The following is a 13,799-nucleotide window of genomic DNA, read 5'->3' on the forward strand; positions in this document are numbered from 1 at the left end:
ATTATCACCATAATCAATTACCATGATTCCTTAATGTTGCCTTAAAAGGATATTCTCCAGGAATTCAACAAGCATATAAAGGTTTCAAGAGAACCAATCATCAATCTTGACTTAAAGTGGGTCAAAGAGCCCACTTAAAAATTCTCAAAATACATTCTAAGTCAAATTATACCTCGGACTAGGGTAAGGTATATAAACAAATTATACCTCAGACTAGGATAAGGTATATAAATCCAATCCTAGATGTATAACAAGCCACAATTATCCCTAATGTAAAGGTTCTTCCTAATTACAAATGTTAAGCTAAAATAGTAACTAAGGCAGCCTCCCTTGATGTAAGAAACTAAAGCCAATCTTACCCTAAACATGGGTGTCTAAAGCATTTTTATCTAACTTAAGTGTTCTAAGGAATTCTCATACTAAACATGAGATATGAAACCTAATTCACCTTAGGCGTATGGAAACCAGTCAAGGGTTTCAACTCTATGATTTTAAATTAACCTAAATAGTCCAACTAACCTAAGTTTTGCATTTTATCAATCCAATTCCTAAAACCCATCCTAAATCTAAACAATATCATAAACATATTATGAAGTATCTAAATATAAAAAAGGATAAACTCATCCTACTGACACTAAAGAAAGCTTAACGTACCACTATACCATCTCTTTTCCCTTTTGAGATACCTACTCTAGGTGCCAAGGTATCATAAATACATCATACTCATTAATATAAGATAATGATACCCATATTTCACCATTGTGATTTGGGTTCAAAAATCACACAAAACCCCATGTGGGTTCTACTCACGAAAATTGCATTTTTGAAACCAACTGAACACTTTTACATGCTTAAGGAATAATTACTCTAAAAAAAGGGTAAAAATCTAGCTAAATTAGGGCTAAAATCAAGCTCTAAAGGTTTTGGGATTTTGAGCAAGAAATGAAGAAATTTCACCAAGAAAATGGTGAATTCTTACCTTAAAACAGAAGATAATCGCAAAAATAAATGTTATTCAAGCTCCCAAGTCACCTACAAGTCTCAATTTTAAGCTATCACACTATTTAAGGTTTATTCTCTCAAGAAAAAGAAGAGAAATAACTTAATCTGCAACATTTGGGGTCTCTTATACCCATACCAAATACTCGGGTCCTGCTATCATGGACCCAGACTTGTGATCACACCACTTTAGGGTTACACAGGTGAGTTATGACCTAATATGTCATCCATGATCATACTACTTTATCTACCAAGGGTACCGTTATTGCGTCCCTTGACTTGTGATTGCAGCTGCACCAAATGATACCTGAAACTTAAAAAATCTTTAAAGTTTCTGTCAAGCCTTTAGGATTCTTCTGAAATCTCATATACCCAAATAAACTATGTAACCACACCAAATTTGATGTTTTGGACTCAATTGAGCAATCAAATTTTCTATTTGTGGTTGTTTCGACCAAATATGGGCCCCATACCTATGTTTTATTTTCTTAACTTTCCAACCAATAGGTCAAATTGAGGTCTGGTGCCTCAAGACCTAAACCAAAGGTCTACCTAGCCTAAAATCGATATTCTAAAGTAGCTAGCACAGTTAACATTTTTAAACAAGATCATATAACTGATGTTTTTTCTTGATGGCTATTTGGAACCAGTAAAGACTTCTAAATAGGGAATTGGCTCTAAAAAATAGACCAACTACCTGGTGACTGATTTGTCAATCCCAACAAGTCATAAGTAACTTGGTGTAGCTATAAAAAAGATCTAACAATCAAAATAACTGAAAATATATTTACAATATCCACTAAACTTTAATTTGCAAAATTTAAGGATTTGGATGCATCTGAAGTCTCAAACAGGTAAGGATATTGCTTTTGTATCTCACTCTTGATCTCCCAAGTAGACTTCTCTACTGGACGGTGCCTCCACTGAACCTTAACTATAAGAATCTATCTAATATGCAACCTTTTGACATCACTAGCCAAAATAAGCATAAGCTCCTCCATAAGGGCCAAATGCTCATTTAACTAGACTGAGTCTCATCTAAGCACATACGAAGGATCAAATATATATCGCTGCAACATTATAATGAACCTCTACGTCATTCCTTAATTTTCATGCATCTTTGATATTTTAAACCTTCCTATAGTTAGTACAGGTCATTTATGACTTGCCAAAACTGTCGATTCGGTGATCGAATAGTTTATTTGGATTTTAGGCTCATTTATTTATGTTGGAGCTTTCACTTTATAGGATTTGGTCTTAGACAAAAATTCCTAGTAGATGACCTTGGATAAGAATTCTGACTATGCCAGCAGCTCTAAAATATTAATTTTAGGCTTGGTAGACCTTTAGTTCGGATCCTGATGTGCCCGAGCTCATTTTAATCTATTGATCAGAAAGTGAAGAAAATGGAATTTTGATGTGGGACACACATTTAGTCGAAACAACCTCAGATGGAAAATCCAAATTTACCATCCTATACAAAATATCTAATTCAATCTGGTTACATAGTTTATTTATGTATATGGGGTTTAGAATGAATACCGAGGCCTTGGCAGAAACTTGAAAATCTTTTAAATTTTAATGAATATCTTATAGATCGACGATCGCACACCAAGGACCACGATTGCGGTACCCTTGTTAGAGGGGATAATACGACTGTACTAAGGGTTGTTGCAATTACAACACCTGCTCATGATTCTATGTAGTTCAATTACATACTTGCATGTTGTGATTTTAACATCTAAGTACCTGAAAGGGGTACAAATAGGTCCCTTATGTCTTTAATTAGCGTATTATTCACCCATATCTTGAAAGAAAAAGTACTAAAGGGTGAGATATCTTAAAATGGGATATTTTTGGTGTTTGGAAATCTTGTTTAACATCTATTTTTATGATTATCATCTAATTTAAAGTAAGAATTCATCCTTTTCTTAGTGAAATTTCTTGATTTATTACTAAAAACCCCAATATATTGAAGGCTTGATTTTTTCCCTAATTAAGCTTGGTTTTTACCCAATTTTGAGGGTTCTGATTCCTTAAGCATGTATGAACATTGAGTTGGTCTTGAAAATACATTTTTTTCAAGTAGGACCGATATAGGGATTTGAGTATGATTTTTGGACCCAAAACACAATGGTGCAATATGGATATCGTTATTCTAGTATTAATGAGTAGATTATGATTTTATAGCATGATGATATTTCAAAATTGTGAAGTGACGATGGACATTTTTAGATGATGCAAGCATTTGCAATTGCTTTGAGGTAGGCTTCTGTCTGCTCTTCTTTATAAGATGATTCTTTCTATATATTTCATGTGGATTTGAATGTTAAGATTGATTGTGTGTAGAATAAATTTGTGTTCAATTTTGAAGTTTTGTTATTAGATGAGGTTTTTTAACTGTATGGTAAAATGCTTATTACACTTTTAGAATGCTATTGCCTCCTTCGTAGGTTGAACTAATTCATAGAGTTCATATGATATGATTCTAGGTTTGGGATGTGGTTTAAGTATTGAAAGCATGGTTAGTATGATTAACCTTATTTGGACTATTCTAGCGATCTTACAACCATAATTTAGGTGGTGTTGACTTAATTGTTCATGTTTCTAAGTGGGATTCCTATCTTAGAGTTCATTATGGATTATGTACCATCTGAAAGTGAATTTAGAAAACTTAGCCTAGTTATGCGTATAAATTTCCTAAATATAATATTCAAGAATTAGAAGTGGGTTCTTCGGCCTACCTTAGGTCAAGACTTGTGTTCACCCATGTTGACTTATTTATAGATATTAGGTATAGTTGTGACTAGTAAGCCTTTAGTGTAAGGTTACTTCACGACTTGGTGATTCATGATGGTATTTCCCCAGAGGATGGTTAATGGCTCATCGCCATGATATTTCTCATAGATATGATATTTGGCCTATAGAGATGATATCCTCATAGATGTGATATTTGGCCTATAGAGATGATATTCCTCATACATATAATATTTGGCCTATAGTGATGATATTCCTCATAGATATGATTTTGGTCTATAGTGATTATATTCCTCATAGATGTGATATTTGGCCTATAGTGATAATATTCTTCATAGTTGGGATATTTGGCCTATCGAGGTGATATGTCTCATAGTTATGATTTATGGCCTAGTTCTATATTATGCCTCCTAGATAAGATATGCTTATTGATATTATGCCCCTTAGATGTGAGATGCTTATTGATATTTGCCTCCTAGATGTGAGATGCTTATTAATATCATGTGAGGTCCTTATGATAGATTTGAGATGCCCCATAGACGTGAGATACCTCCTAGACGTGAGATGATTCTAAATTAAGGGTAAGACCTGATGACAAATTTTAGTATTGATGTTATATATATGTATTGATGATTATAGTGATACTGATTATACACCCGACAAGGGTAAAGGATATTGTATTGATGATATTGATACCAAGCAAGGCCAAAGGATGATTATGATGATATACCTAACAAGGTCAAAAATTGATTATTTTGATGTTCCTATGTGTACATCTACCAATTTGAGTCTGTTTATCCCTATCAATAGAAATTATATATACCCAGCAAGACTGGAAGATGATTATAAATATGATGGTTATGATGGTGATGGTTATGATAATGATATTATGATATTAATTATACTTATTTATTTGAGTCCAGATATATATTATGATACTTAAATTTGTTATGGCATTATGGATTCTATTGCATTTATCCTTGTATGCACATTACCTTTCACTAGTATGTGCCTATAACTATTAGCCCATATGAGGGAGAGATGTTGCATAGGTATAGGTGATGACTATGCCTTGTGGTGTATTGTATGTTGATTGAACCTTCTGAGCCTGGGTAGTGGGGGTACATTAAAGGTTTGACTAGGTATTGGTTATCTGGACTAGTTGGTTACTCACGTTGTCATTGATATTGTTATTATCATTATTATAATCATTATTATGGCTAGTTTATGATAGATTGGTTATTGATTTGGTATCAATATTTGAGGTATGATTTTGGCGTCTTTTATTGTAAAGTTTAATTATTATGAATGATTAATTCATGATTAGACATATGGATTAGAAACCTGAGTATTCTAGCACTAGTTCCTACTTTGATTATGAGGTCTTAACATTCTAATCTGATGATGTAGGCTATTCTTTAAGTTGATTTTGCTTATATATATAATGTATATATAGCTATATGTAGCTATGGTATTACCGTATATCCTTTTTTTTAATTTATTCAGATTGCATATTCATTCCTTGGCCTTGTATACTATTATATATCCTTCTTTCAGTCTTTATTCGTATATTGTTCAAGGAAATATGGTATAGTATTGATATTCCTAAGTATGTATGGAGTAGGAAAGTTCATCCTTGATACTCCCTTAGCCTTATTATGCTAGTTTCTTAGCTATGAGTAGACTAGTTGCCTTTACTATCTCACTATCTTTATTATATGATTGCTGGATATTTGGTTATAGATCTCACTTTGTTTATATGCTACATGTATTTGCATTATCGTTAGAGCTCAGTTAGTAGTTTCCTACTGAGTACCATATAGTTGGAACTCATACTACACTATTGCAACCTGCAAATCATAGTATGAGTTATTATTGGGATTGTGTTTGTTGTAAGGGGTAGCCATGGTTTGAAGACTAGAGTGAGCTCCTGACATTTGGAGTATTACTTTCCTCTATGTTATGTATTAGACTAGTCTTTATGTTGTATTAAGAGATGGTTGTATTCATATATTCATTTAGTACCTCTTTTGTATCCTTATTATGTTAGAAGCTCTTGTATTGATACCACTTAATTTTGGTACTGTATTATGTAATTGATCTTTTATTGCATTTATGCCATACTCTTTTCCTTATCTATTTTTGTAGTACGTTACTAGTTGTTTTGGACTACAAGTTAGGCTAACCTATTGGTGGGTTGTAGTAGGCACAATCATGACCTTAGAAATTGGGTTGTGATAAATTTTTATCAAAGTCTAGGTTCACCGATGTATTAGTACAAGAGCTAAGTATTTAGTAGAGTCCTATGGATCGGTGCAGAGACATCCATAATCTATCTTTGGGAGGCGATAGGGACATTCTTAGGAAATTTATTTCAAGACTTCTTGTCATGTATCTGCATTGTTATGAGCCTCAAGTGTATTCTTTAACTCTATTTTTCCCTAAATAAATGATGTGAGATGGTCGATAAATGCAAATAAGACTTCAACACATATTTTCTAAGCTTTATCTTAGCATCAGACTAGAGAGTTAAAGGATGTATATCAAAGATCTTCAGCATCAGCCAAACTATTTAGGGATAGCTTAGGCTCTAGTAGAGCTCATTACTACTTCAGTCCTTTGAGGTTCAACATTGGGTATCCTGAGTCTGTTGCAGACCCCTTATAGTTAGGGATGACATTTGGATCATCAAGCAATCTTAGACAAAAGTTGTGTCTATTGGTGTTCATCAGGGTTCTTTATCAGTTTCATAGTGTGAGGTTGGGTTGCTTGAGTGGGCCATGCATATTCTTATGCTATAGTCTTCTGAGTCGAACATGGTGCATGGATTTATAGAGGTTTAGCATTACCACTCAACTTAGCATCGAATCATGTAATAGCAATTAGGCCTTGCTTCTCTTAATTGTTGATTATTCAAGGGCCATAGAGAAAGCATATATTGAGACTTATATAGGTGGAACCAAGAGGCCACACCATCAATATAGTGTTATTGGTATTTCATCCTAGAGTGAGAATCCTTCTGGTAGAGATCAACTTTACTTGCAACCCATTGGTTCTACTCAGGTAGCATTTCAAATTATAGGTGAATCTTAGGTTAGTTTTGGTAATCATTCTGGATTAGAGTGTGTTTCTCCTTGAAGTATTCTAGAAGCTTATTTTGGTTGTGCTGAGATGGGATATTGGTCAAAAGAGTATTCTCAGTGAGGAATTATTCATCATTCAACTCATTCATATTAGTCTCATAGTGTTCTGGCACTTTTAGTTAGAGATAGTGCGCTTGGCTCCCCAGTTGATGATTCAGTCAGTTAGTCTGAGTTTGGACCCATTTAGATTTATTCTCCCTTAGACGGTCATGCATGTCATTGTGGATTTCACCAAGCTAGATGTGTTTTTATTTCCCATATTTACCTTTTTTATTTATATTTATTAGGGTTTTCATACCCATTGATGACTATATTCCTTGATAAGTTCATATTGGTTATTGTGTGCCTTGTTATTAAATTCATTATTTTGTGGCTACCCCGTGTTTTATTTATTTTAGCAGAGGATGGAGTAAATCTATATTAATATTTTGTCTCTATGGGTGTAGAATTTAGTTCAAGTCCCATTTATCTTGGCATATTGGCTTTATTGTAGCCCTTGAGTGGTACTTGCTATTGATGTTCATTTTGGTAGTACCTATTCATTATATTGATGTTTATATTTCTGTTGTTAATAATATCATTTGATGTAATTGATCCTTGCTGGATTGCTATTTAGACTAGTGTTATCTAGTTTGAATTTTATTATTCTTATTCGGTTGCTTGGGCATCTATATCCTGATTTGATGATTTCCTTTCTATAGTAAGGTGAGATTATTTGTTTTCCTCTTCTGTTGGATGTGCTAGATTGATTGTGGGATGGATTATGATATTAAAGGTAAGTTGGCCTTCTGTGGTTCTAGAGTTGGCAATTTAGTTATGTCACCCATTTTTGAGTTTGGGATTCTTAGACTTGCCTCTAGGGTTGTGAAGGCTATTACATTGGCTATCCCTTTATATATAGTCTATTTTTGAGCTTGACCAATTTAGGGTCCGTTCTTCACCTATGGCTAATTCGTTACTCGATAGTGGTTTGATATTAATATCAAGATATCCTGGATTTATTTCTCAGATTTCTTAGGTTCATCTTTTTTGATGGTTTGCTTTTAGTACGAGTGTTAAAATTTGATGCTCTTTTATTGTCGTGATGTGGTTCTTGTCTAAAGTGGGATTAGAGAGGTAGAGGCAGGTGGTTTTTATTGTGATCGCTTCTTTAGTTGGCAAATTAGAAATTCTTCATCTCTAGTTTTTTTTAGTGGTCTTGACCTTGACATTAGTGTCAGGATTGGTATCTTTCTTCCTCGATAATGTAATTCATGAATTGATTAAGTTATGATTGTCCTACTTGGGTGGATTTAGAAAAATCCTATTTTAGATTTTTTTTAGCCTAATAAGGATTGGTGGAGTCCTTCTCTTTTATGATATGTGACTATAGGTATTCTATGTCAAGATGGAGTGTTAGATTGGTTAGCTTTCAGCTAAGGTCGTATTTTTCTAAGTTGCTGGAGTTCAGCTAAGGTCATATTTTTCTAAGTTTCTGGAGTTTTGCTATTACTATTATGGTTTGTGGCCTTTATGAGTTCTTAAGTATATTTTGGTGGTTTATTCCCTCCAGCAGATATGGAGTGGGTTAATTGCATTTTCAGCTGGTGATTTATCCTTCATATGATTTCTATTTTGTGGCTACATTTTGTGCCCTCTAGCTGATATAGAGTTTGTTGTTTGGCTTTTCAGCCGATGGTTTATCTCTATGGTTATTTTGTTCCTCATCTATGTTTTAATTTTGGATCAGTATGATTTAGCTCGAATGTATTAGATTTGGATACTAAGGTCGATTTGAGTATTTGACATTAATATAGACTTATTAGCTCAATTTGGAGTTGACGCCTCAGAATGACAATTTGGAAGTTATTATAGAGTTGTAGTATAAATGCCTACCCATCTTCAGGTTTGGTTTGGGTAGTTGAGATTGAGCGATTCATCTTCGGTGTTTAGATTTTTGCTTGGAGTTGTAAAGCTTTTGTGTAGCCTTTATTTCATATTTCTCTCAGTTCAAACTTAATTTATAGGCTGTGTGAGCCTACTTCATGGATGCCTATTCGATCTTTTCCACCTCGAATGGAATGTTGTTGATAAGTGTTCTAATGATAATCCATGGATCTGTTATTGATTCCTTAAGCTTTGACCACGGGTCTTCAGTCTTCTTTGAGAATTTTTGATGATATACTCAGTGGGAGTAATATACTTTAGTTGGATTCAATATGGTTCCATTCTTGGATGATGGGACATCCTGGAGTGAATCGTTTAGTGATGTATGCATTGATCTTCTAGATTTTACTTTTGATTACAATTCGAACTAGCTGTAGCATAGGCATAGATTGTATTCTTTAACTATCTCTATTTGTGTGTTCTGATAGCGTCTATTGGACATACTCTCATATTTATAGTATGGACTTTCAGCAGATCAACTTTAGTTCTATGAGTTCTCTGTGATGAGATTGTGCAGAAAGGACTTAGGTTTTCTCCTATTTTGGAGTGGATAATAGGTGTGGAATGGTAAAAAAGTTATATTTAGATTTGAAGTCAATTGTATGACTTATGCCTTGGTTGGCTTTTGGCTTGGATAAACCTTTGTTGGGTTATACTTGTATTGGTGTTGTATCAGTGTGTTATAGTTCAGCGTTGTATGCATCAGCCTTTCTCAATTTAGTTGGAGGCCCGTTGCTGGTTGAAGTTGAGTTTGGCTATTTAGAAGTAAAGTGCGAGAGAGCTGGTTGAGAAAGAGTTACGTTTTCTCTCTTTGTGGAGGTTGTCTAGAAAGTCATGGTTGGAGAATGTGGACCCAGTACCTCATCCTTTTGAGCTTTGAGATTTTTCTATCCATTGACTTTCAAAGATGAAAGTTCTTTTAGTAGTGGATATTGTAATTACCCTCCAAGTCATTTCCTTGATTTTCATACATTTCTGGTATTCTGGGCCATCCCACAGAGGCTACAATTCATTTATGACTTGCCAAAACTGTCGATTGGTAATTGGATAGTTTGTTTGGATTTTAGGCTCATTTATCTATTTTTGAGCTTTCGTTGTTGATGATTTGGTATCAAATAAAAACTCCTAATAGATAACCTCAATTGAGAATTCTGACTACGCCAGCAACTCTGGAATATCAATTTTGGTTAGGTAGACCTTTGGTTCAGGTCCTGATGCACTCGGGCTCATTTTGATCTATTGGTTGGAAAGTTAAGCAAATGGAATTTGAATGTGGGGCCCACATTTAGTTGAAACGAACTCAAATGGAAAATTTGACTTCGCCATCACATTTGAAACATTGAATTTAGTGTGGTTACATAGTTTATTTTCCTATATGGGGTTCCGGATAAATCCGGAGACCGTGGTGGAAACTTTTCCAAGTTTCAGCTGATAACTAATAGGGTAGCGATCGCACACCAAGGGCCGCGATTACAGTACCAATGGTAGATGGGATAGTGCAATCGCACTACGGGTTGTTGCAATCTCAACACCTACTCCTAATGCTATGTAGTGCGATTACACACCTGCAACTGGCGATTGTAACATCTAAGTACCTGGATGGGGTATAAATAAGCCCCTAATGAAGCAAATAGTCTTATTATTTGCCCATCTCTTAAGAGATAAAATTGGAGCTTGTTGGTGATTGGGAAGCTTGTTAACATCCATTTTCGTGATTATCATCCGATTTAAGGTAAGAATTCACTCTTTTCTTGGTGAAATATCTTGATTTATGGTCAAGACCCAAATAGCTTGAGGTCTTGATTTTATCCCAAATTTAGATTGGTTTTCACCCATTTTTGAGGGTTATGATTTCTTGAGCATATATGAAAGTTGGGTTGGTCTCAAACACATATTTCGGTAAGTGGGAACTACATAAGGATTTGGGTGTGATTCTTAGACCCAAAGCACAATGGTGCAATATGGGTATCCTTATTCTCATATTGATTAGTAGATTATGATTTTGATAATGTGATGGCATTTCGGGACCATGAAGTAGAGATGGACTTTCACAGATGATTCAAGGATTTGTGATTCGGCTTTTGTCTGCTCTTCTTCATAAGATGATGCATGCTATATATTGCACATGGATGTTAATGTTAATATTGATTATGGGTAGAATGACCTAGTTTTGATTTTTGAAGTTCGGAGATTAGATGAGGATTTTGACCCTTAAGGTGAAATGCTTAGTACAATTTTAGAATCCTATTGCCTCCACCCTAGATTGAACTAATTCGTAGAGTGGATATGATATGATGCTTGGTTTGGGATGTGGTTTAAGTATTGGAAGCATTGTTAGTATGATAAACCTTATTTGGACTATTCTAGTGATCTTGAAACTGTAATTTAGGTGGAGTTGACTTAATTGCTCATGTTTCTAGGTAGGGTTCCTATCTTAGATTTGATTATGTCTTATGTACCAACAAGAAGTAAATTTAGATACCTTAGCCTAGCCTGGGTATAAATGACCTAAATATGGAATTCAAGGATTAGAAGTGGGTTCTTCCGGCCCACCTTAGGCCAAGACTTTGGTTAGCCAATGTGGACATATTTGCGGATGTTAGGTATAGTTAAGACTAGTAAGCGTTTAGTGTAATGTTACTTTGGAACTTGGTGAGTCATGATGGTATTTCCCCAAAGAATGAATAATGGCTCATGGACATGATATTCCTCATAGATGTGATATTTCGCCTATAGAAATGATATTCCTCATAGATGTGATATTCGGCCTATAGAGATGATATTCCTCATAGATATGATATCTGTCCTTAGTGATGATATTCATCATAGATTTGATATTTGGAATATAGAGATGATATTCCTTGTATGATATTTGGCCTATAGAGGTGATATGTCTCATATTATTTATGGCTTAGTGCTATATTGTGCCTCCTAGACGTGAGACGCTTATTGATATTGTGCCTCCTAGACGTGAGATGCTTATTGATATTGTGCCTCCTAGATGTAAGATGCTTATTTATATTGTGCCTCCTAGATGTGATCTTATTTATATTGTGCCTCCTAGATGTGATATGCCTTATAGATTTGACTCATAACCTATATATATGATATGCCTCCTAGACATGAGATGCCTCCAAGACGAGAGATGATTATGAATATGCTTTATGTCAAATAGATATGTTATGTCTCATAGTTATGCTATGGCTTATAGGTATGAGATAACTTATAGATATGATTATTGATATGTGTTGCACACAAGCACACAAGCAAGTGTACGTGGTCTCACCAAGTAGTAAAGTGGCCCTTTAGAAGGCAAGTATCGATTCCACAGGGACTAGTGTTAAACAACTATCTAATTTTAGTTTAACTATAGAGATTAAAGTGGTGTAAAAGTAACCAAAAGAGTTTTAGAGATGTAAACTAACATAAAGTAGACAATGCAAGAAAGATCACAATCAATAAATGTAAACCCGGGGTTAAAGCACATCGAACATTTATAATAAGCTATTGAACTTCATTGGTTAGGTATTGAACTTCATTGGTTAGATTACTTATCTTGGGTGTTGATCATAGGGTTTATAGTATGACCACGGTCACCCGATACTCTAATCTTCTACCTAACTGGATATTACAACTACATCATTGAGAGCAGATGCAATAATCCATAGAGATGCATTCAGATGTCATCCTGCAAGTGAACCAAACAAGGCTTCTAGGTATAACACTATCCTACGCTAATTCAAATCCCTTAGTTTATAAAAGAATAAGAACCTTACTCTGTTTACACCTACATTTTATCCTCTTATTCCTCCTCTCAAGATCAAAAGAAGGTAATCGATGTATTATAAGGTTAGATGCTCCTTAAAATAGTTATAAAAAGAATAAATAAACAACCAAATATGATAAGAAATAAAAACCAAATCAATTCAACGCAATAGTAATCATGTTCTTGGCCTTAACCCCGAAAAGGGATTTTAGCCAATCATGGACATAAAAACCATATTTGCAAAGATATAAAACATGTTAAAATACATAAATTGACTAAATTAATGAGATAAAAACCCTAATTGAAGTGTTTCTCATACCCTCTCCAAGTTTCAAAGTCATCCAAGGTGTCTAACATCAATTTCAAGTGTCCTATTTATAGGAGGACAATTTGGCCGTATTAGGAATAGGTTCCGCATTGCCCTTCTTATTCCCTAGGAATGGGGTGTGCGATAAGCTACTAGTTACCATGAAATGTGGTGAGCAACACACTACTTATTCTGGCAGAATAGGGTGTGCGACGCCCCTCCATCGCAGTGACACACTGGAAAATCATCTTATAAGCCATCTCCATGCCCTTCCATCCCAAGCCTTGTGGTTCTGTTTCCACTTGATTTAAATCTTTTTTATCATACATATATCATCAAAATAAAATAAACAATAATACTTTATCATCAAACACCACTTATTAGATCTCAAAACAATCCAATATCAAGGACAACGAACTAGAAACTTAAGCTAAGAACTAGTTTTGCCCATTTTGATCTTTAACTTCTTGTTCGACTCAGGGCTTAATTCAATTGAACCTTTAACACTATAAATAAGTTGTTACACGCATAATTACAAAATAATAACCTTAGTAACTTATTACACTCACTATAATCCATCGAGATAAACTAGAATAACACCTAGCTCAAGCTAGTAACACTAGTTTTCTCATTTAAACTCTAAGTGATGAATTTTAGTCCAAACTTGTTTGAAAAACACCTTAAACATTGTAATCAAGTACTTAAACACTTGCATTCTAAATTATATTTTTTTGACTCATTATGAACACAAATAGTCCTAAAAAAAAGCTAAATAAGCTAGAATAACAACGCTAAGGTGCATAAATTCACCTCAAATCATCACCCTACACTTTAAACCTCATTCGTCCTCAAACAACTCTTTCATATAAGCATCAAATATAAGGTAAACCCGCACTTCTAA

This window comes from Capsicum annuum, chromosome 5 (genome assembly GCF_002878395.1).
Source record: "Capsicum annuum cultivar UCD-10X-F1 chromosome 5, UCD10Xv1.1, whole genome shotgun sequence".
Classification (NCBI taxonomy): Eukaryota; Viridiplantae; Streptophyta; class Magnoliopsida; order Solanales; family Solanaceae; genus Capsicum; species Capsicum annuum.